General features: G+C 40.8%; 1 protein-coding gene across 6 annotated transcripts in view; it reads right to left on the bottom strand.

The window, feature by feature from the left end:
• The window catches only part of PRKD1 (protein kinase D1), a 294,163-nt gene that overhangs the window by 46,764 nt on the left and 223,668 nt on the right, over positions 1–23,731 (bottom strand). The window lies entirely within an intron of this gene.

Genomic DNA, 23,731 nt, shown 5'->3' with positions numbered 1-23,731 from the left:
TCCATGACTTTAGGGCAGCATCTGGATTTAAAGTAAATTATGCCAAATCTTAAATGCCAGCTATGATTTTGCCAGACTCTGAGAAGCTGTTCCTACAGAAAACATTTAGGTACAAATAGGCAACAAATTGTATACGATACCTGGGAATTCAGATCTCAAACCCCCTAGAAGAGCTCAATGATTTAAATGTCAAACCACTACAGCAAATGAAAAAAAAAAGATCTAGAATGCTAAGGGAAGTATGCAATTTCGTGGCTGGGAAGAACAGTCATAGTCAAAATGAATATTTTGCCAAGGATTTCTCTCGTTTCAAAATCTTCCTGTAATCATCCCAGATAAAATCCTAGCAGAAATATAGAGAATGATGTTGGAATGTATATGGAATAAGATAAGACCAAGAGTGAGTGCAGGTATTTGCAGAGGCACATTATACAGGGTGAGCTAGCTGTTCTGTGGTGCTACCGAGCCAGCCAGCTCAAAGCAGTAAGTGGCCTGGGAGGAGCGTGCATGCGTGTGTGTGTGTGCGCTCTACCAAGCCAGACACTGGGTCTGTATTGAACAAGAAAACTGCAGCAGTGTAAACTTCATTAGGCTACCATGGATTAATAAGGAAAATCATGCCCTCCAGAAATAAAATACATATTGCTGTCCAGCTATTCAGCAACGGAAGTTTAAAAATTTATTTAGAGAACAAAACTAACTTTAACTAGTCCACTCTCCCTTGGTACCAGTACTTTCAGGTTAGGCATTATGGGTCTCAACTTTCTAGAAAAGCTGTTTTCTACAAAAAACTAACTCTAATAGAAGAGATGGTGTCTGACCAAAAAAACACCCTATTTTTTTTCTATCTTTGCCGAGAACTTTCCTAAGACAATATTAGAAAAATTACCCCAGAGAATGAGGGTTTGATTTGGAAAAGAGGACCAGCAACCTCAGTGTATAGCACAATAAAAGACAATTTCTTTAAGATACCGTTTCAATGGTATCTCACATCAGTCATGTTTTTTATATATATGAGAATATATGCATATATGGTGGACATGCTCAGTCATTAAAAGTACTGGAGTGTAATCTGTAACCAAATATCACAAATTATTGGCTATTTATTACTAGGGCTGTCGATTAATTGCAGTTAAGTCACGCGATTAACTAAAAAGTAATTGCGATTAAAAAAATTAATAGTGATTAATCACAGTGTTAATCACACTGTTTAACAATAGAATCCCAATTGAAATTTATTAAATATTTTTGGATGTTTTTCTATATTTTCAAATATATTGACTTCAATTACAACACAGAATATAAAGTGTACAGTGCTCACTTTATATTATTTTTATTATAAATATTTGCACTGTTAAAATGATAAACAAAAGTAGTAGTATTTTTAATTCACCTCATACAAGTACAATCTCTTTATTGTGAAAGTGCAACTTACAAATGTACATTTTTGTTGTTGTTACATAACTGCACTCAAAACCAAAACAATGTAAAACTTTAGAGCCTATAAGTCTACTCAGTCCTACTTCTTGTTCAGCCAACCGCTAAGACAAACAAGTTTGTTTACATTTACTGGAGATAATGTTGCCCGCTTCTTATTTACATCACCTGAAAGTGAGAACAGGTGTTCGTTGGCATGACACTTTTGTAGCTGGCCTTCCAAGGTATTTACGTGCTAGACATGCTAAACATTCCTATGTCCCTTCATGCTTCGGCCACCATTCCAGAGGACATGCTTCCATGCTGATGACGCTCGTTAAAAAATAATGCATTAATTAAATTTGTGACTGAACTCCGTGGGGGAGAATTGTATGCCTCCTGCTCTGTTTTACCCGCATTCTGCCATATATTTCATGTTATAACAGTTTCATAGCACATGTTGTTCATTTTAAGCACTTTCACTGAAGATTTGACAAAACGCAAAGAAGGTACCAATGTGAGATTACAACACTCGACTCAAGCTTTAAAAATCTGAAGTGCCTTCTGAAATCTGAGAGGGACGAGATGTGGATCAAGCACTCAGATGTCTTAAAAGAGCAACACTCTGATGTGGAAAGTACAGAACCTGAAACCCTTTCCCCCACCCCAAAAAAATCAGTCTCCTACTGTTGGCATCTGACTCAAATAATGAAAATGAACATGCATTGGTCTGCACTGTTCTGAATCGTTATAAAGCAGATCATTATCAGCATAGATACATGTCCTCTGGAATGGTGGTTGAAACATGAAGGGTCATATGAATCTTTAGTGCATCTGCCATGTATATATCTTGCAACGCTGGTTACAACAGTGCCACGCGAATGCCTGTTCTCACTTTCAGGTGATGTTGTAAACAAGAAGTGGGCAGCATTATCTCCTGCAAACGTAAACAAACTTATTTGGCCGAGCGATTGGCTGAACAAGAAGTAAGACTGAGTGAACTTGTAGGCTGTAAAGTTTTACATTGTTTTATTTTTGAATGCAGGTTATTTTTTTACACAAGTCTACATTTGTAAGTTCAACTTTCATGATAAAGAGATTGTACTATAGTACTTGTAATGGGGGAATTGAAATATACTATTTCTTTTGTTTTTTTTTACAGTGCTAGTATTTGTAATAAAAATAAATATAAAGTGAGCACTGTACGTTTTCTATTCTGCGTTGTAATTGAAATCAATATATTTGAAAATGTAGAAAACATCCAAAAATATTGAAATAAATGGCATTCTATTATTGCTTAAGAGCGCGATTAATCGCTTGACAGCCCTATTTATTACCAACTGATCCTTTAGTAATCCCCCTAGAGCTGCCTAGCAGAAATGGTCACACAAAAGGAAATGAAGAATTAATCTTTCATCTGCTAGTAACTGCTAGGCTTCTTTAAACAAAAGCTCACTATTGCAATGATTATTGTTGTTGCCTCTGGTATTGATATGGCTACGATTTGTAAATCTGTTAAAATTTCCTAAATAAAGATGTGGTCAGTAAAATGTACAGTAAGCATGCTGCCTACTCATATCTGAGAACACTTTCCATAAATTAGAATGGTATCAAACACTATCTTTCCCAAAACTTGGAGCATATGTTTCATGATGAGAGCTGGTTAAAAATTTGGTCAAAGCCTAATTTTTCAATTACAAATGGATTTTTGGCTAAAATGAAAATGAAAATGTTTATGGAAAATGTACATTAAATGTTTCCTCAGAAACAGTTTGGCTCTTTAGCAAGAAATCATAATCCAAAAAAATTCAGTAACATTTTCAGTGTACAGTATTTTTTTTAAACCTAAAGGTGCTTTTGAAAATCTGTTTTAGTGAAAAATTGAGAAGAAAAAAAATGCAGAAAATTAAAAAGAAAAACAAGATTTTTATTATTTTTTTTTTACAATTTTTCCATCAAAAAATAATTTTCATTTTTCTATTTGCTCTATTTATCCATCTTCATATCATCAAACCAGCCACCCTCAAATGATCCATGAGGGGCTGAGAATGGCAGCCGGTAGAAAAATCTGAACAAAAAGATGTAGCCTATATTCTCCTCTAAAAGTATTTAGACATTTATATGGTAGGATCACATTTCACAGCAAAAGGTCTGACATGGAGAATTGCTCTGTCCACTGCTTACATTAACTTCTCCCTATGACACGAAAGACAGCTGAAGCATATCTACAGTTACCAGATAAAGCAGAGCAGTAGAAATTGGGTCTAACTAATTAGGGCTAAGTCACTTAAGGCTTAGCAGGTAGTAACAAGCACTTTGATGGCACCTGGAAGTGAATGGCAGGTAATATAGAGTACAGATCACAGGTGCCATGCCCTAGCAAGCTGCCTTACCTAAAAGACAGGTAGTTGCACATTGTACTAACTGAAGCATCAGAATGGCCTTCAGAGTTACCTTCAGATTTAGCTTGTTGTAATTGTCTATCCTCAAAATAACACCAATAATATAGGCTACGATAGCAGGGTCTGTATCTGAGAGGACTCTATGCAATCTCCTGGCCAGCAAAAGGTCAAAGTACTCTTTTCTGCATCTTGCTATCTGAGAACCCAGGAGCACAGAGGAGTGTGAAGAACCTTGAGCTAGAAAGCTCCAATAGGAGGGTGGCAGCTGAGCAGTTGTCCATTTTGCCAATGTTTTCCTGTGTTTCTTCAGTACAGGTCCCCCTGCGAAAAAGCATCACATCCCTCCAAAAGCTGGCTAGCTTCCATGCTGTGAGCAGCATTCATTTCTTTTTGCACTGTTGACAAATCTGCTTGTTTCCCAGTTTAGAGCTGCTGATCGCTTGTGGGCCATGATCCCCAAATTCATCTGGAACCTCCATTGTATCTTGTTTGTGCAGTGCACTCTTGTCAGCTCAGGGAAATATCTGCACTGTTCCCCTTCTTTTCTAATTTATGACAGCTCCACATGGCCATCATACACTTGCTCCAATCCATGGAGTATAGCAGAAAGAAACATTTGATCCTTCCAGCACAGACAGAAATCAAGTTCTATCCTATGGGTCTGCAAAGTTTTACAGTGCAGTTACAAGTACATGCTCTGCTATTAACCCTTTCCTTCCTGAGCTTTAGGAATGCACACAAGGAAGCAGCTCTACATATAAAAAACAGGTGACAGTTTAGAGTTACATTTATTTATTCTTTTCAGTCAATAGTGTGACTCACTTAACATTTCCCACAAAGTTTCACGTTACAAAAAAAATATATGGAGAGAACATACAAGCTGTAATTTTAGAGACCAGAGGTCAGAATTGTGACGCTGGCAGACCAGGTGCCAGCTTCAGCAAAGGCCCCTAGGTCTCAACTGAACACTGATAAATACATAGCTGGAAACTCCCTGGCTCATCTCTGTGTTAGCATTATTAAAATAGGTACTAGAATTATTAGAATGCGTTTAGTGTTTAGACTTTACGAAGTGATTATAAATTGCTGCATGCATTAATCTCACTTATAGTATTTGTACCCTATGTTACAAGGTACTATTGAAGTGTTTGTTCTGTAACTGTAAATCAACAGACAGGAGAGAAGCATTAACAAGTGGGAAATACTAGTCTCCAACAGGAGGTGTTATCTCCTGCCCAACAAAGAGCCCTGCACAGATTAAAAAAAAAAGTGGATCTGCATCCACCAGTATAAACCTGCGATCCACTAGCTGTCTTTTACCTGTATCTGCATCTGCACCAGCAAGCTATCTCACAAGGGCTAGCGATGGGGGCGGGGAGAAGGGAGCGAGATGTGGGGCGGGGTCTTGCAGGGAAGACACAGCGCGAGGGTGTGGATTGGGGGTGAGGGACAGTGTGGGGGTAGGGTCTCAAGGAGATGGCGCAGAGAGGGGGAGACTGGGAGGAAGGGGCACCGCATCATGTGCTACTCCCAAGGGCTCATGAGCGACAGCACACAGAAGCAGCAGTGCATGTTGCATCACAGTGGGGCGGAGGGGTGGGACGCCAGGGCCCTGCTGCCTAGGAGCCGGTGGGCCAGCCCCGGGACTGGGAGCACGGCCAGTGTTGCCGGGCCATGGTGGGGATGCCTGAGGGGCTTGAGCTGCTGGACAGGAAGTGGAACGGTGAGCTGGTGCTGGACAATCCCAATTTTGACCTGCCACCCAGTCCCAGCCACTGGCTGTTGGCCGCCAGCCCTGAGCACGCTGTGCCCCCCTGGCTGCCCAAGCCGGACACCGCTGGCCAGACGCCACTGGTGAGTAGAGCCCTGTGCAGTTGTATCTACATCCGATCCACTATCCACAAAAATGGTTTGCGGATATCCGCATCTGCATCCATGGATGCAGATATGCGCAGATCTGAAGTGGATATGCACGGATTTGCGGGGCTCTACCCATCAATATTAGACTTTGCTGATTGCTCTCCCTCCACAATGAAGAGGAGATGTGCAAGTGAATTCCTCTCATTAGCTGATCTGGCTGCTCAGAGAATAGGATAAAAACCCCTAACAAGAAGAAACTGTCTTTCTAAGCTGCTTGTACACTCAAGGGTAAGGTTTTCCAGGCATAAGCAAAAGATTCTCAATGTTAGTCTGGGTTGCCCTAAGGGATGTATAGAGCAAGGATGGCCAAACTGTGGCTTGTGAGCCACATGTAGCTCTTTTACAGTTAAAGTGTGGCTCCTGGAGCCCCCCCACGCTCCCCCCATTCTCCACCTACCAGACTGGCAGTGGTGGGAAGAGCTTGGGAACTCTGCCTTGCAGCAGGGTGGTGGGGTAGGGGCTTCTGCCCAGTGGGGTGTGCCTGCCAGGGCTTGGGACTTCAGCCAGAGTAGGGCTGAAGCCCCGAGCCCGCAAATGCCTCCTCTCGGCAGGGCCGGCTCCAGATTTTCTGCCACCCCTGGCCGCAGCAGCACAATCACGCCGCTCCACTCTTCGGTGGCAATTCAGCAGCAGGTCCTTCGCTCTGAGAGGGACTGAGGGACCCGCCACCGAATTGCTGCCGAAGACCCAGACATGCCACCCCTATAGCGGACGGAGTGTCGCCCCTTGATATTGGCCGCCCCAAGCACCTTCTTCTTTAGCTGGTGCCTGGAGCCGGCCCTGCCTCTGGGGCAGAAGCCCCAAACCCCAACAGGTGCCCACTGGCTCTCAAACGTCTAAAGATTGTCATATGCAACGTAGAGGGTCATAAGTTTGGCCACCCTGATACAGAGCTTGCCTATTACCCTTTGAAACTTAAGACTGCAATTCATTTTTGTACATATGTTTACCTGTTTTAATCTTGTAAAATAACTCTCTTGTTTTCTTTTCCTAATTGTTCTGCTATGAGATCTAAAGTGCAATTGACCTGGGGTAAGTGACTGGTCTTTTGGGACTGGGAGTATCCTGTTGTGATTTTTGGTGTAAGAGACCATCAACCCAAGAAGACTGTCTGTGACTCCATGGTTAGGCTGTTATAGTGCTTGAGGAGTTTATATTTGGTACTTGGTTGGTCAAATCAAAGTATAGCTATCACGGTCAATTTGGGGTTTGTGCCCTGAGGCTGCTACTCACCATCTTGAGCCACTGTAGGATAGCTTGACAAGAACATTAAAGGCCGAATGAATAAAATTAAAATATTTTTGGTTTCTTTACCAGAGTTGATATTTCCAGTGCAACAAACAAATTTTGTTCTGTCAATCAGATACTTAAAAAGCACACCGCTTTTAAAATTTAAGAGCCCATTTTAAATTTGTACATTTAAAAATGTGCTTTTTGTCAACCAGTCTCTTCAGCTGTATTTCTGCAAGGACATTTAGTAATGTGTGGACTGTATGTGAAACTCCCTATGACCGAAACAAAGTGAAAACGTTTCTTCAGCCAACACCTCCCATTTTGGTTTATAGATCCACTTTCCAAGGAATTTTGTAGGTTTCTCTTAAAATACTTGCGCTTAATGGATCTGTAAAAACCACGGGGCTAAACAACAGCTTAAAGCTAGAACACAGAGTAAATGGAATTGTGTCAACTTAAGTGAAGTCATGAAGAACTATCACTTTTTTACAAACCCAGTTATGAAATGCAGGCCCTCCCCCCTCCACAGCCACAGCGAGCCCTTTGGCAGGGGAACCCGTCTGGTTTTGCAGCACAAGCAAATGTGGGAGCACAGTGTGTGCACATGCTGTGAATGGCAGAGAGCCCCGCTTCACACAAGTTCTCTGTGTGGCAGAATTCAGAAGGAATGGGGAAGTCAGAGGAAGGGCTAGAGATTTTGCTGCTACATGGATCCCCTTGCCCTCACCTCTCCCTTGGGGTGATATAAAGGGCAAGCAGAGGATAATTTAGCCATTGTGCCTCAATAACATCCATGAGGCAATGCTGTGTCCTGGAAAAGGATACATTCCTCCCAGGCATCTGCCCATTCCCAGGGCCAGATACTGAGCTCTGGATTTTCCCTTTTGCGCACACAGGACACAATTAATGATACACGTGCCACACTGTGTTTTAATCTAAGCACTTTCTACTTTTGAAGAAACTAATCCTTGAAAGGGTTGCCTTATTTCTAACTTATCATCTGTGGAGCATTTTTCACAATGTCCTACTGTCTGACTTGGTCTTGAAATATGGACATTTTTTAGATCCTTTCACATGCAGTGACATGGTTGGGTTTTTATTATTAATTATCATTATTATTATTTTATTATTATTTAAATTGGAAGGGACAGATGGAAAGGTTTAAGTGTGGTGGAAAGGGAATAGCAACATTCAGTAACATTCAGAAACATTCAGTTTGCTTTCATTTCATTATATTATTGGCACAAACTAGAGTTCCAATTTACAAGTCTTGTCACTAGAACTACATACTGAAAGCCTTATTCTATTCTTTTGAATATGCCTACCATATGCTTATCCTATTGTCGCCTAGCTTTGTTATGTCCCTCTGGAGTCCCTCATAACCCCGTCTAGTCTTGATTAAGCTAAATAAACTTTGTATCATCTGTAAATTTTGCCACCTCAATCTTCATCTCCCTTTTTCAAAACAATTTATATAAAACACAACACAGATGCCAGATGTCTTGAGATAACCAAATATTAACCAGCTTAAAAATAACCATTTATTCCTAATTCTGGTTTTCTCTACTAGAAACTTTAGAACTTCTAATCTGACACACAATTTTATCTTTTGCCCTGTGATTCAGTTTCTTGAACGGCTTCTTGTGAGGGACTATGACAAAGGTGTTTTTAAAGACCAAATATGTTACATCTAGTTATCTCTTTACCCAGTTTTTTAAAAACATGCTCAAAGAATTCTAGCAGATTGTGCTTGCACAGTATTCCTTTAATGGAAGCCATGCTGACTCACATTAAAGTAAAGGGGTGAACCTCCAAGAAATAGGTGAATTTTGTTGGGACTAAATTGCATAATTTTAATGAGAACAAAGAGGAAGAAATTCTACCACCAAGAGACATCCATTACATTTTTAAAAACAAAGAACTGGGTCCAATGGATCTTTCAAACAATTAAGATCCATCAACTTTTTTTCTCCATTTTTTGGTCATTTCAAATTTCTCTTTCAGCTTTGACGAGGTAGGGAAGCAGCTTTCCTTAGTATATTCCTCTAGCTGTCTAAGGGGCTGGGAGTTGAGGATGAGTCAGCACTTATGGGGATCTGACCACTCTGAAGAGTTGCTGGTAGGTGAGAGGGAGAATCAAGGTCACTTTGGGGTTTTTGAAGTGGGCCCAGGAGATATGCTGGGCTAGAAGAAAGGGTCCCTTCTGAGGGGATGCAGCTACCAGTGATGCTACAAAAATACTCATGGTCTCCTCCTTTCTATCAGGGATTTTTAAATATGTTTTAAAATGTGCCTTCAGAAGAGCCTGTTTCTAGCTGGAGCTGATTTCTTTTCTCTGACACAATTTCAAGTCTCCCGAAGGAAAGGAAGGGAAACTATTTTTGATAGAGTGGTAACATATTATGTCTTCTAGAAACCATTGCCAAAGCTAGAATCCTATCCACTGGGCACCTACTTCTTTAGTTGATGTGTTTAGTGTTTGGTTTGGTAGAGATATCATTTGTTTTCCTGGTAGTCAGCCAGATTACTGACTCAGCAAGTCTGGAAGCTTCCCAGGAAACGATTGCTTAACTAGATTACATTATGGAAACTAGCACAGCCAGCACAGCTCCAAACACTAAACAGTCCTGTATAATAATTTCCCAGCAAGGTAGGATACTTTTAACAGGGCAAAATATTGTATTTCAAGTGTTTTTGTAAACACAAAGAAGTATGTGCAGTTATTTAACTATATGGATGTTAAACTGAGATAGTGAAATTGATCCAACAAAGAGACTTGAAAAATCACAAGCCAGATCATGACTTAAAAGTCAGGAGATTTAAAACCAACCAACCAACACAACATGGCTTGTTTACACTTTTGAAAATTCAACTCCCTAATGATGTTAGAGGCAGTTCTACTCTTTCTGTCCTGAATGCTAAGAGGGACACACCATAGATCACTTATTTCTACCCTTTGCCCCAGGCATTCTGTCCCCTCACTACTCTTCCTACAGGTTGAAAAGTGGGCTTGGCGGGCCTGGCTGCTCTTGCTTAGTTGCCCCCAGTCTGTGCAATTTATGGGCTTCACTAAAGTAGCTGAAAGCATCAGTTTATGTCAGACACAGGAGATGCAGCCACTACACTGAAACATGCTGATTGTGCAGGAAGGAGGCAGCTGAGCCTGTAAGAAGCTGCTAACCCAAGGGAGGAAGATCCATAAGAAGAGGGAGATACAGTTGCCAACTGTCTAATCGCACAAACCCAAACTCTTTTGCCCGGCCTGCTTCTCTGTGGCCCCGCCCGTTCTCCGAGGCCCTGTCCCCGCTCACTCCATCCCCGCTCCCTGCATCACTCATTCTCCCCCGACCAGGGCCGGCTCCAGGCCCCAGCTAAGCAAGCTGGAGCTTGGGGCGGTAGATTCTAGGGGGCGGCTTCCGCCCAATCCTAGGGCGGCACTGACACTTTTTTGTTTGTTTGTTTGTTTTGTTTGCTGCTCTGGCCGCCCTGTAGGGGGCAGAGGAGGGGAGCGCCCTGCAGCAAATTTGCCAGGGCAGCCCGCATCCTTCCCTCCCCACCGACCGGAGCAGCTTGGAGCCCTCCTGGCAGGCGGCGCAGAGGTCGGGGCCGCAGGGTGAGCACCCCCCTGAAGCCCTGGCTGCCTCCTTTCTCTCTCTCCCCCCTCGCTCCCTCCCCTTCCCCCCATTAGACTGAGCGCGCACTCTGCAGCACAGGGAGTCCCCTGGCTCCGGCCGCCCTGTAGGGTTTTTTTGTTTTGTTCTCCCCTGCTTTGCCGGCTGTGCCGTTTCCCCACCCCTGCTTTGCCGCTCCAGCTGCGCCGCAGGTTGTTTATTTTTTCACCTGCTTTGCCACTCCAGCCGTGCAGTTTTTTTTGTTTTTCCCCCACCCTGCTTTACCACTCCGGCTGTGCTGCAGGGTTTTTTTTTTCTTCCCTGCTTTGCCATTCCAGCTGCGCTGTTTTTTTGTTCCCCACCCCCTGCTTTGCCGCTCTGGCTGCGCCGTTTTCTTTTTCTTTTTTTTCTTCACCTGCTTTACCACTTCAGCGCCCTGTTCCCCCCCACCCTTTACCGCTCCAGCCCCACCGTGGTTTTATGTTGTTGTTGTTTTTCCCCCCCCTGCTTTGCTGCTCCGGCTGTGCTGCAGTTTCCCCCGCTCCCCCATTTTTTTGTCCTCCCCACCCCGCTTTGCCGCTCTGGCCCCGCTGTGGTTTTGTTTTTGTTTTTTCCCCTGCTTTGCCACTCCGGCAGCCCCTCCCCCTTTTTTTTTGCTTGGGGTGGCAAAAAAGCCAGAGCCGGCCCTGCCCCCGATCTCACTCATTTTCCCTGGGCTGGGACAGGGGGTTTGGGTGCAGGCTCTGGGAGGGAGTTTAGGTGTGCGAGGAGGCTTAGGGCTGGGGCAGGGGCATTTGTTGTTGGAGGGGGGAGAGGGGTGCAGGCTCCAGGCAGACAGCGCTTACCTTGAGCAGCTCCTGGAAGCAACCAGCATGTCTGGCTCCTAGGCTCAGGGGCAACCAGGCGGCCCTGTGCACTGCCCATGTCTGCAGGCAATGTCCCTGTCCAATGGGAGCTGCAGAGTCGGCGCTTGGGGCAGGGGCAGTGCGTAGAGACCCCCTTGCCTAGAAGCCATAGGGAGGTGCTGGTCCTTTCTGGGAGCCATGCGGAGACAGGGCAGTTAGGGAACCTGCCTTAGTGCCGCTGGACTTTTAGCAGCCTATTCAAATCTCCCTGATTTATTTCAGTAGCCTTGGGGAGTTTGAGGCTGATTCTGGGAGACTCACAGCCAATCTGAGAGGGCTGGTAACCCTGGGGGGAGATGGTATTATTCCCAAGATTCCCTTTTTGCCTGCTCTCTTCCCTGAGATTCTTATCCTGTCCAAAACCCCTTCACTGCCACATAAAACTAGCAAAGTGGAGTTGACAGTTGCTCTCTCTGCCTGGGCGAGGATAACCTCTATCCCCCACTCCCCAGCCACTTAAAGAAATGGAACTTTAGGACGGGACAGAGAAGAGAACTTTGGAGCAGAATAAGCAGGCTCAGTAGGAAAACTGGCCTCTTGAGGCCAAACACAGAAACTACACCCTAAAACAACAGCTCAGACTAGCCTAAAATTCGCAAAAAGCATTAGCTGCTTGAATAATTGTAAGAGGCTGTAAAAAAATATTCCTAAAAATATACCCTGGAATTCTTGATAAATGTCACATGAGTTGACAAGCTTCTATTAGAAGAAAAATAGTTTGATTTCAATATCTGTTTGTTTGTGCCATGTTAATAATACATTAAACACAAAGGACCAAATTCTCCTCTTATTTACATTTATACAAGCATGGTGAAGTCAACTGTTTCGCCAGAAATAATTTCATGCTACATATTTACACTATTCCATTAATACGTTTTTCAAAATCATCTACAGAAACGCCATTGCTTTCGGGTTTTTTAATACTTTTGCAGGACAAATATTAAGCAAATGTATGAAATATAAAATGTACATGAAATTATTCCTGTGCACTACATTGATGTTGTGTGTCAGCAAAAAGCAACCAATAAGACCACAAAACTAAGTAACTTCAGTTATTACCTGTATCTCTACATTGCTCTGTACATTTTTTTTTAAATCTGCAGTGTGCTGGTTTGTTAATTTGTGCAGTGAAGAACAACAATCTAAAAGAAAAAGACTCACCCATGTGACATTTCATTCCCAGTGTTCAGGAATACCTGTTGTAATATCTATTTCCTTCATATACAGAACTAATACTAGCCTTAGTATATGAGTATCTGACAGAAAGTTGGTATCAAGTGAGGTTATATATATGGCCACAGAAACTACCTGAGTTTTCATGCAATCAGTGTTGGTTTTCTTTAGTCTACATATCTCATCTGAAGGGCTGTGATTACTTTGAACTCAAGGAAACCAAACTTCAGTGAAAGATATTGAAATATTGTGCAGTCATCTGACTTAAAACAGAATTATTTTACACATAAAATTGTTACCTCTCCATGTTTTAGTACCCTTCTCTTTAAGACTAGAGCAGGGGTCTCAAACTCAATTTACCTTAGGGCCAGTGCCAGTCCTCAAAAATCATCCCAGCGGGCCAATAATGTCACTGAAGATGGTGTTCAGAAAAAAAAGTTTATATTTTTTATTTTGAACTTCTTAGAAATAATAAAACTGTCATACAACTTTATACAGTTCTTCGCCTGCCAGAAAGTTTTTAGGGTTTGCCAGACACCTGGCAAAAGTTCAGTTCTGTCAGTTTGTTGATGTTTGGCCTGAGTGACTGAGCAGTTGAAACCTTCAGGATTACAGTAAGGTGTGCATCAGATAGCTGTGTTCGGTATTTTGACTTGTTTATATTCATTGGGGAAAAAAGTGATGCGGCCTCCATGGCTGACTCTGCCCAGTAACTAATGATGCTGCCTCCATGGCTGACTCTGCCCGGCAACTAGCAATGGTGTCTCTGTCCCTCTCCCCCAGCCAATGGGAGCTGCAGGGGGTCGGGGGGGGGGGGCACCTGCCGCAGACATTGCCGGCAGCACGGCTGCATGCATCTCTCCTCCACGGGCTGCAGTGGGGAGGTTCTTGGGCCGCAGATGGCCCACGGGCCGGCACTTTGAGACCCCTGAACTAAAGTATGATTTAATCATGCAAGCTCTAAAACAAGGATAGGTAATGTTTTCAAAATACTTAAATGAGCACATCAAAGAAGTTTTGTCAGTATAGTCTTTTAGCATGAAACCATCCACACATGGAAATTATGTATCCTGCATTCCCTGCTCAGACATCAATGTCAGTAAACACTGCTTTGAATGCCGTCTGTAGCCTGCCTCATTTTGTGAAGTAATAAGAAACAATTACTGGCTTTCAACAGCATTTATGAAACTTTACAAACTTTGCAGGCAGAGTTGCGGATTTCCCAGCACTAAAGCACTCTGTTGGCTAAGAGCATGCTGGGGACTGCAGATACCAAGGGGCTCATACAGAAACATGTTTGTTTCCGCTCACTGCAGTTTCTGAATATTGTTGCAGGAATTTCTGGCTTGGTTTGAGTTTGTACTTCTATATTGTGCTTTGTAACGAATAAGGCCGCATTAAAAAAAAAGGTGTGGTAGGTCAGTTGTGCATACTGTACTAAAATTATAAATGAACATAAAATTCATACATCTGCTCCAAGCAGTATTAAAGGCTGACAAAGGGAAGTGATTAGCATATTGCCATATATAGGGGCTTCACTAAAAGGCAATTGTAGAGATACGACAGGTTTCAGAGGTATTCCCTCTATTTAAAATAGGTAACACGAGTAGAGGTGATAATACCTTTATCTAGAGGTAAGTGTACCCCCAACACCTGTTTTTCTTCAGAAAATTCAAAAAAACCTGCCAGATACAAGAGCAATAGGTGCCATGTTTTAAAAGGCAGGACTGAGCCTTATAAATGTATTCAACAGTTTAGCAAATTTAGTATGTACTTTAAAAAAACAAACACATATGCGTGAACACTCACATGCACATGCCTGTCGGTGTGTGAGAAAAACCCAGATCTGTAAGTGCTATTCTGTTTGTGAATCCAACATAAAACTGATGTTAAGCGAATTCAATTTCCCCATAAGAATTAATGTAAATAGGGGGGGTTAGGTTGCAAGGAAATTTTTTTTCACCAGACAAAAGACTACACACACACACACACACACACACACACACACACACACACACACACACACACAGAGTGTATGTTTTAAACAAACAATTTAATACTGTACACAGCAACGATGATTGTGAAGCTTGGTTGACGTGGTGAAGTCAGAGGGTGGGATATTTCCCAGGGAATGCCTTACTGCTAAATGATGAACTAGCACTCGTCTGAGCCCTCAAGGGTTAACACGTTGTTAATGTAGCCTCACACTCTACAAGGCTGCACGAATGGAGGGAGGGGAGACAGCATGGGAGAGAGAGACAGAGACACACACCGTGGGTGTAAGAGAGAGACACACGCATTGCCTCTTTAAGCTGACATCACTCTAAGTACATTGCCTTTTTAAGTAGATCAGCAAGTTGAGACAGCAGCTGCTGCCAGCAAGCTCCCTCCATCCTGAGCCCTGTCGTGTCTCCCCTCCGGATGGGATAAAGGAGCAGGGAGTAGAAGCAGGGGGGGAGGGAGACACCCTGACATTAGCACACCCTCCCCACACCAGCCCGCACAAAGCAAGCAGGAGGCTTCTGGGAGCAGCTCCAAGGCAGAGGGCAGGAGAAGCACAGGGGAGTGGGGGGAGGGACAGCTGAACTGTCCAGCTGATATTGATAGCCTGCTGGGTGGCTGCTGCACAGGGAACTTAGGGGAGCTGAGGGGGGGCTGCCGGTCCACCCAGGTTCCAAGCCCCCACCAGCTAGCTCCAACGGGCTGCTCTTTCTGCAAGCAGTGGACAAAGCAGGCTGCTGACAAATGATGTTATAAGAGAGCGTTGCGCAACTTTAAACGATCATGTTCTCTAATTGATCAGCAACATAACAACGAAACAACGTTAACCAGGAGATGTTAAATGAGGAGTTAATGTACCTGATACATACCGTAGTATGTATCCTACACCTTAAAGGGGATGGATTTTAATCAGACAGGTCTTCTCTAACTCTACTTATGTTGACCCTTTAATATAGTAACAAAAACAGTCATGTGAAGACAGAAAATTTTAGCTTAAAATTTTTTTTGATTTAAAGTTATTTGTGATGACACCTTAAATGTTTTACAATTATTTAGTTTATATTTTAGGTGTTAGAGAATTTGTCTCATGTAGCAAACATGACACAGATTTAAATGAAAAATTTACCCTCTAATTCAGTTTGAATCACCATGTTCATTAAATAAAATAATTACTTAGCATTCAGGATTGTCATTCATTAATGGGTGCATTGCTTTTCATATTTATTCAAGAGCAATACAAATACTTCCTAAGTTAAAATGTACCATACTATAATTGATATCACTAATGCGTAGATAAAGCAGGCTTGTATTCTGGTACCTTATGGTATTTTGGCTTTTATGAATTAAAAGTAATTAAATGAGTCATTTTATAGGAAGGCAGAAAGTAAAAGATTAGTTTTTTTTATTTTAAAACCACAAAGCTTGTTTTAATTAAAAAATGACTCAGTACAAATAAGGGAAATAACAGAACATTGTGGCATTATATTATCACAGAGCTTGTGCCATAACAATTTGCAGAGGAACTAAATGCTAGCTTCGTACTGTGTCTCAGTCTATTTTAACAATGTAAATGGTCATCCAACCTGAAAAGGTTCCCATATTTACTCTAAGATACACTATATTTTTCTATATTATCCCACCTACGTGTCAACATTTTGTTACTTCAGGAAGATTTAGCTGGAACTGCATCGAGTTATGCATAGAGTCTTTAATGCCAAATCTCCCCAAAGTTTTCTCAGCCGGAGTTGAACATTTTAATTGAGTCAACATGCAAAACAAGAAAACTGCTATGTGCAATTCCTTTGCTTTCCTGTATCATGTTGCTATAATATTTGATAGTCACATTAATTGGCTGATTCTCATTTATACATAACCACTATGGAAGCATAAGTGGCTTTCAAGTGTCACCCTTATTTTGGCTATGTCTGTACTGCAATTATGGGGTTTGACTGCAGCTTGAGTAGACCTAGCAGAGTTAGCTTTAATCTGGCTGGGTCCCAGAGCAGTGAAGCTTCGGCAGCACACACATCAGCACGGGTTGTACAAACCTGCCCAAAGCCCTGCGTAATTACTTGTGGGGATAGCCTGCTCTGAAGCGCACGCTGCCAGAACTTCACTGCTAGAATATAGAATTTCACTGCTTCACTGCTAGATTAAAGCTAGCCTGGTTATGTCTACTCAAGCTGCCATCCTACCCCATGATTGCAGTACAGAGATATCGCACGAGGCCCCTTTGCACTACCAGAGCACTGTAAAATGGCCTTAGGGAAGGAGGGAGATCGCAATATTAATGCAAAAGTGATAGTAATAAAATGATTATAACTTATTTTATTAGGTTGTTACTTGTTTGCCTCTGTGTTGAATATTAAGACAAGTATGTTATATCTAAGATGCTTGAAAATATAACAATACATATTATATTTAGCTAGTTATGTTACAAAATGTTAATGCTAATCAAAGAAATTCCAGAAGGTTTCTGCTTCTATCTCCTAAGAACAAGGAAATGTCAGGAAGATAAACCCTCCCTAGTCTTTTATGGCCCTCAAAAGTGACTCAGAAAAGCTGCATTTTAAACTTTACCATGCTTTAACTTTATATTATTTTCTTTGTGATATGTTTAAAAGATTAACTGGTTATTGAAATCTGAGCTTTGTACAAAATATTTAATAGACATTTAATTGCTATAACCAAAAAACCGTAACTCTAGGGAGATTGTGTTAAGAAGACAAACCATGTAAAACATTAATGTCTTAGGAAAAGACCTAATTGTAAAAGGAAAGGTAGAAAGTGTTGTCAGAACAATCAGTCTAGGAGTAAAGTAAGCCTTGCCAACCCCACTTTTCAGAGAAAAGCATGTTTAAAATGTCAGGAAAAATATATGTAGTTGGAAATGTTGTAAAACTTTTGTGTACTTCTTAAATGTGTAAATGGCACACACCTTTGTGAAATGCATACTCAAGAGGAAGCCAACCCCAGGAAAACCTCCCCAAGACTTCAACATGGATTGGTGAAACAAAGTTAACTAAGACACTGCATGAAGGGATTAGATTACAACTCTTGTAATGATTTTATTGCGATATGAAATTGCTGCTACAACTTGAAAAAACTAACAGTTTATTAATCACCAAATGGTTAGACAGGTATTCCTGGAGAGAAGACGGGGCAAACACTGGTAAATAGAGAAATAATAGGATTTAATTGTATTTAAGTTTCTTAATATTCATAATTGGCCTGTCTCAATATAACTCCTTGTATGGCTTATTCTAAGTAACTGATTTATATATTTTCTTCAATTTCATAGGATTTAGTTAAGATAACTGACTTTGCCCAACCGTAAACTAGCTAGTTATTTATTAAAAAAAAACCAGCAGGATCTTCCTGCCCTTGAACAAATTATTTTGCCCAACAATAAACAATTTTAAGTTTCTAATAAGATACGAAGAATAGATTCACAATAATTTGAGAGAAATAATAGACCTTGGTCTCAAATTACCCAGAGACAAGTGCCTTACCAAAGGCAGGTTCACTCTCAAGGAAGTACAGTAATCTCTGTTAAAAGTTCTCCACAGACAGACATACAAAACAGATCATAATGGAAGTAAGTAATTTATCATTTGTGTTCTGTCATTTGTGTTGTTTGTTTAATGTTTTCTTTTTCTTTCTTTAATAATAAATTAGCCATGGTTAATAATTGTAATTATTTTCCTTCATCTCAATTATGGCATCTCCTAAGGTGAGTAAAAGAACCCCTTTGACCAAATAGTGGGAGTCACATCCCTGAGATGTCAGTAAGAGAAAAAAATTGTAAGAGTTGGCCTACCACTTTCTTCTATAAACACAATATTTTTAGTAATTTTAAAAATAAAATTACTTGATTTTCTACACGGTGCACTACCATTATTGTCTGACTGTTATAGTAGTATGTAATAAATAGCATGTCTTTAAAATGTGCTTTCTATATCTTAACGTATTTCAATTTCTTTTAAGTGCAACCCTAACTTTGAATTTCCTGGGTTTGTCATGCCTGTTTGGGCAACAATTAGAGTGTTTGTTTATTTATTACTCTCAAGTTACTGATATAAACTCTCAATCCTTGCTCCCAGTTTAACAGTTTTATGTCTGGGAATTACTTTAAAAATATTAAAAAATGTATATATCAATACGAAACAAGAGACCCAAAGAGACCGATACCAGGTGATATCTATAATGAGTTGAAGAGATGTAGACTCAACCTTAAATCATATTTTAATGTTTAACAAACCCAAGAAAGAAACCAACAGGACTCCACTGGCCATCACATACAGTCCCCAGCTCAAACCCCTACAACGCATCATCAGGGATCTACAACCCATCCTGGACAATGATCCCACACTTTCACAGGCCTTGGGTGGCAGACCAGTCCTCGCCCACAGACAACCTGCCAACCTGAAACATATTCTCACCAGCAACTGCACACCGCACCATAGTAACTCTAGCTCAGGAACCAATCCATGCAACAAACCTCGATGCCAACTCTGCCCACATATCTACACCAGCAACACCATCACAGGACCAAAACAGATCAGCCACACCATCACCGGTTCATTCACCTGCACTTCCACCAATGTAATATATGCCATCATATGCCAGCAATGCCCCTCTGCTATGTACATCGGTCAAACTGGACAGTCTCTAAGGAAAAGGATAAATGGACACAAATCAGACATTAGGAATGGCAATATACAAAAACCTGTAGGAGAACACTTCAACCTCCCTGGCCACACAATAGCAGATCTTAAGGTGGCCATCCTACAGCAAAAAAACTTTAGGACCAGACTTCAAAGAGAAACTGCTGAGCTCCAGTTCATCTGCAAATTTAACACCATCAGCTCAGGACTAAACAAAGACTGTGAATGGCTTGCCAATTACAGAACCAGTTTCTCCTCCCTTGGTTTTCACACTTCAACTGCTAGAACAGGGCCTCATCCTCCCTGATTGATCTGACCTCGTTATCTCTAGCTTGCTTCTTGCTTGCTTATATATACCTGCCCCTGGAAATTTCCACTGCTTGCATCCGATGAAGTGGGTATTCACCCACGAAAGCTCATGCTGCAAAACGTCTGTTAGTCTATAAGGTGCCACAGGATTCTTTGCTGCTTTTAATGTTTAACAGTTAGAGCCAGATTCACTTTGTGCTTTGGCTACTTTTTGCGGTTGTAGAGCAATGCAAAGAGTACAGAAAGTACTGATGAATCTGGCTCTTACTTTGCAATTGACTTATTGGTTTAGTTGTTTTGGGACATAGGATATATATTTTACATTTTAATTATTTTTTAAAAAAAATATCTAGGCAAACTTACCATGTAAACTTTTGGGATAAGAAACTCTGGAATTTGACTGTCATAGTTGGAAAGAAATAGATTTTAAAAAAAAATTATTTTGTGAATTTCTATCAAAGCCAAGAGGCAGACAGGGCAGGTGGGGCACAGAGGGGGAAGGAATGTAGGGGGAATGTGGAAGGTGTAATCAAGGATGACAGGGAGAAGGGGCAGAGAACTAGAATATGGAAGAGGGCAGTAGCCCACTGAAGTCTCCATCCTCCAGGGGAGGGGTTCACTTTATCCATTAGGAATCCCATTCTAATGAACCTGATCCTGTCCACTGGAGCAGGATTTTCCAATAATGAAACATAGGAGCTAGCATATAGACACTGAGCCCTTAAAAGCAGTGACAGATGGAGCCTAATATTCTACCAATGAGAGCCCTTGGCACATGTACACAATCCCCCTCATTCAGTTTATGAATTTCAACCAAGAGAACTGCAACACACAAATTAGCTAGACAGGAAGGGATGACTGGTTGAGTTACTGCTAATATCACAATAGCAACCTGATCTATTTATCTGACCCATCTAGAGTCTAAATTATAATAACAACAATTAGATAAAACAATAATTAGTTTAGTTGAAACTCAAGTTTTTCAAATGTAGCAAAAACACAACTTTTGAATGAGTTTTAACTAATAATTCAGAATGGTCTGTTATATTAAGTTAAGGTCATTCATGCCAAAACAAATGAGATAACAATATTAAATTTCTTAAATGGCCAACTTTAAAATAATTTTAACTAGGGGTGTCAATTAATTGCAGTTAACTCATGTGATTAACTAAAAAAAAATAATTGCAATTAAAAAAATAATTGCTATTAACTTGCAGTTTTAATCACACTGTTAAACAATAGAATACCAATTGAAATGTATTAATATTTTGGATGTTTTTCTACATTTTCATATATATTGTATTCTGTGTTGTAACTGAAATCAAAGTGTATATTATTTATTATTATAAATATTTGCACTGTAAAAATTATAAACAAAAGAAATAGTATTTTTCAATTCACCTCATACAAGTACTGTGCTGCAAATCTCTATTTTGAAAGTGCAACTTACAAATATATATTTTTGTTACATAACTGCATTAAAAAACAAAACAAAACAATGTAAAACTTCAGAGCTTAAGTCCACTCAGACCTAGTTCTAAAACTCAGCATTTTAGAAACATATACAAAAACAACATTATAATATGTACTCTATTATCCTCTATTTTATATAACAATATATTTGAATTTGAAAATTCAAAGCTTAAGACACTGTTTTTACCAAGGAAATGGTTAGCTTAGTTTGTCTTCCCAAAAGTGAAATCTGTTTCAAAAATATTTTAAAATGCTAAACATGCAATATAATTATGGCCTGTGAATAAATCATTATTTCATGGAGGGCACAGGAATCGTGAAAATGCCCCCAAACTGTGAACTTTTAAATATTATTTTTAAAAGGAAAATGTCTACAATGCAGTTTTTAATATAAAAAAATTACCTTAGCTAGTCAATTTCAAGTCAGAATGAATTTTACAAGTAAATTTAGTCAATTTTGTGACAGATATGGCAATTTCCTGTAATATCTTGGACCAACCTTACTGAATTAAGTTTAAGTATCTTAGGAGTTCACTGTATTAAAAATGCAAATGTTTATGTATTATTGTGGGATTGTATATAACATCTCGTGAGGTGAAAGGAAGAGACATGAGTAATGTAAACCCTGGGAAGTGTTATAAGTTTCAAAGAACTATTTGAAACAATGTGCCAGACAAGAATGAACTTTTAAAGTTAAGTGGGTTTCCTAGGAAATCTCTAGGGCAAGGTGTATGCAAATATACTTCCTCCAGTTATGCAAGAAATCAGCTTTTTGAAACTCTGCCTTGAGAGGAGACCTTGTCTGTTATCACCTGATTCATGAAAACAAGATCAGAGGCCAAACCATATAAAGGAGTGACTGACAGATTCATAAGTGTTCTTGTGCTGAGCAAAAGCTGTTATGAACTTGTAACCACAGGAAAATCCCTGTGTGGGGCTTGAAGGACTGATTCCTACCAGGGTCTTTGCTGAAGTTGGGGGGTAAACTTATTAGCATGAGTGTAGGTTCTTTTATTGTTAAATGTTTTCTCTGTAAGGCTTTCACCTTAAGAATAAATGCTTGGAAAGAGCTGTGTGGTAACTTATAACTGTGGGCAATTATGCTCTTTATAGCCTCTGAAGAGAAAGCAAAGCAGGCCTACTTAGGCAGTCTGACTTGCTGGGAACTCACAGTGTAGGCAGGGAACTGTCTAACCTAGAAAAAACTCCAGTCAGGAGAGAGAGAGATGCGGGTCTCCACCCAAGAGAGGTGACAACTGAGGAGCCGCAAGCCTGAGAGCAGGTGCCTTGGGTGGCCCTTACAGGAGGGAATAGTGGTGCAGCTGCCCTGCAATGTGACAATTTTCAAGGACTAAATGTTACTTGTAAAATTCATTCTGTCCTTGAAATTGACTAAATTTACTTGTAAAATTCTCTCCATGTGAACTCCGTGAAATTTAATACTTTGCCATTTACACAGTCATGAATTTTCTAAACAAATAAATCGTGATTTTCATAGACCACCAAGTATAATCCCTAATTGCTCGCATTTCAACTATTGCACACATCTATAATAAAGATGATGCTATGCATTACAAAAACATTTTCCTATGTATCCATTTGCATCGTACTACTCTGTGGGTGGATAATTTTGAGGTTAATTGGTTATAGTACGTGCTACAGAATTAAAAAAACTCAGATTTTTTTTTAGCCAGAGGGACATGGTTTCTAATAGACTGGCCTACCAGTCTTGATATAATCTTCAGCTGAGCATTTTAATACACTCTGTACACCTGTTGATCAATCATTCTTCCTTTCCTACCAACAATGAGGAAGTTTTCAAAGCCTGCTCTTCCTCCATGGGTGCATCTCAGACAGCTGTTATGGGGGGAGGGATAGCTCAGGGGTTTGAGCATTGGCCTGCTAAATCTAGGGTTGTGAGTTCAATCCTTGAGTGGGCCATTTAGGGAACTGGGATAAAAATCTGTCTGGGGATTGGTCCTGCTTTGAGCAGGGGGTTGGACTAGATGACCTCCTGAGGTCCCTTCCAACCCTGAAATTCTACAAAAGGGAAAAATGCCAAATTTTCACCATTTCAAATACTTTAGCAGTGTACAACATTAAACAAACTTCTCTGGGTTTCAACATGGATTTTTCCAGAGACAGTACCTTTGACATGCAGTCTCCATTACAAAAATAGAAATGTGTTCTCCTTATGAAAATGAGGATGTATATGCTCTTCTATTATATTACATAGGGCTTTAGTGTTTATTGTTACTGAGTTTTTTCCAGATGAGGTCTGTGCACTGCAGAAGTAAAACCATGTTTTAAAACACTGCCAGCCCTGAAAATTCCCAGATATCTGAAAGTGAATCTGTGTTTTCCTTACCATACATCATCACTGGTAATAAAGATTCTACAGTCCAAATCATGTGTTCATTTATGCTTGAATGACCTCATAAGAACATAAGAATGGCTGTACCGGGTCAGACCAAAGGTTCATCTAGCCCAGTATCCTGTCTACCGACAGTGGCCAATGCCAGGTGCCCCAGAGGGAGTGAACCTAACAGGCAATGATCAAGTGATCTCTCTCCTGCCATCCATCTCCATCCTCTGACAAACAGAGGCTAGGGACACCATTC

The sequence above is a fragment of the Mauremys mutica genome, chromosome 4, assembly GCF_020497125.1.
Source record: "Mauremys mutica isolate MM-2020 ecotype Southern chromosome 4, ASM2049712v1, whole genome shotgun sequence".
NCBI lineage: Eukaryota > Metazoa > Chordata > Testudines > Geoemydidae > Mauremys > Mauremys mutica.
This window is presented reverse-complemented; position numbering and strand designations above follow the sequence as displayed.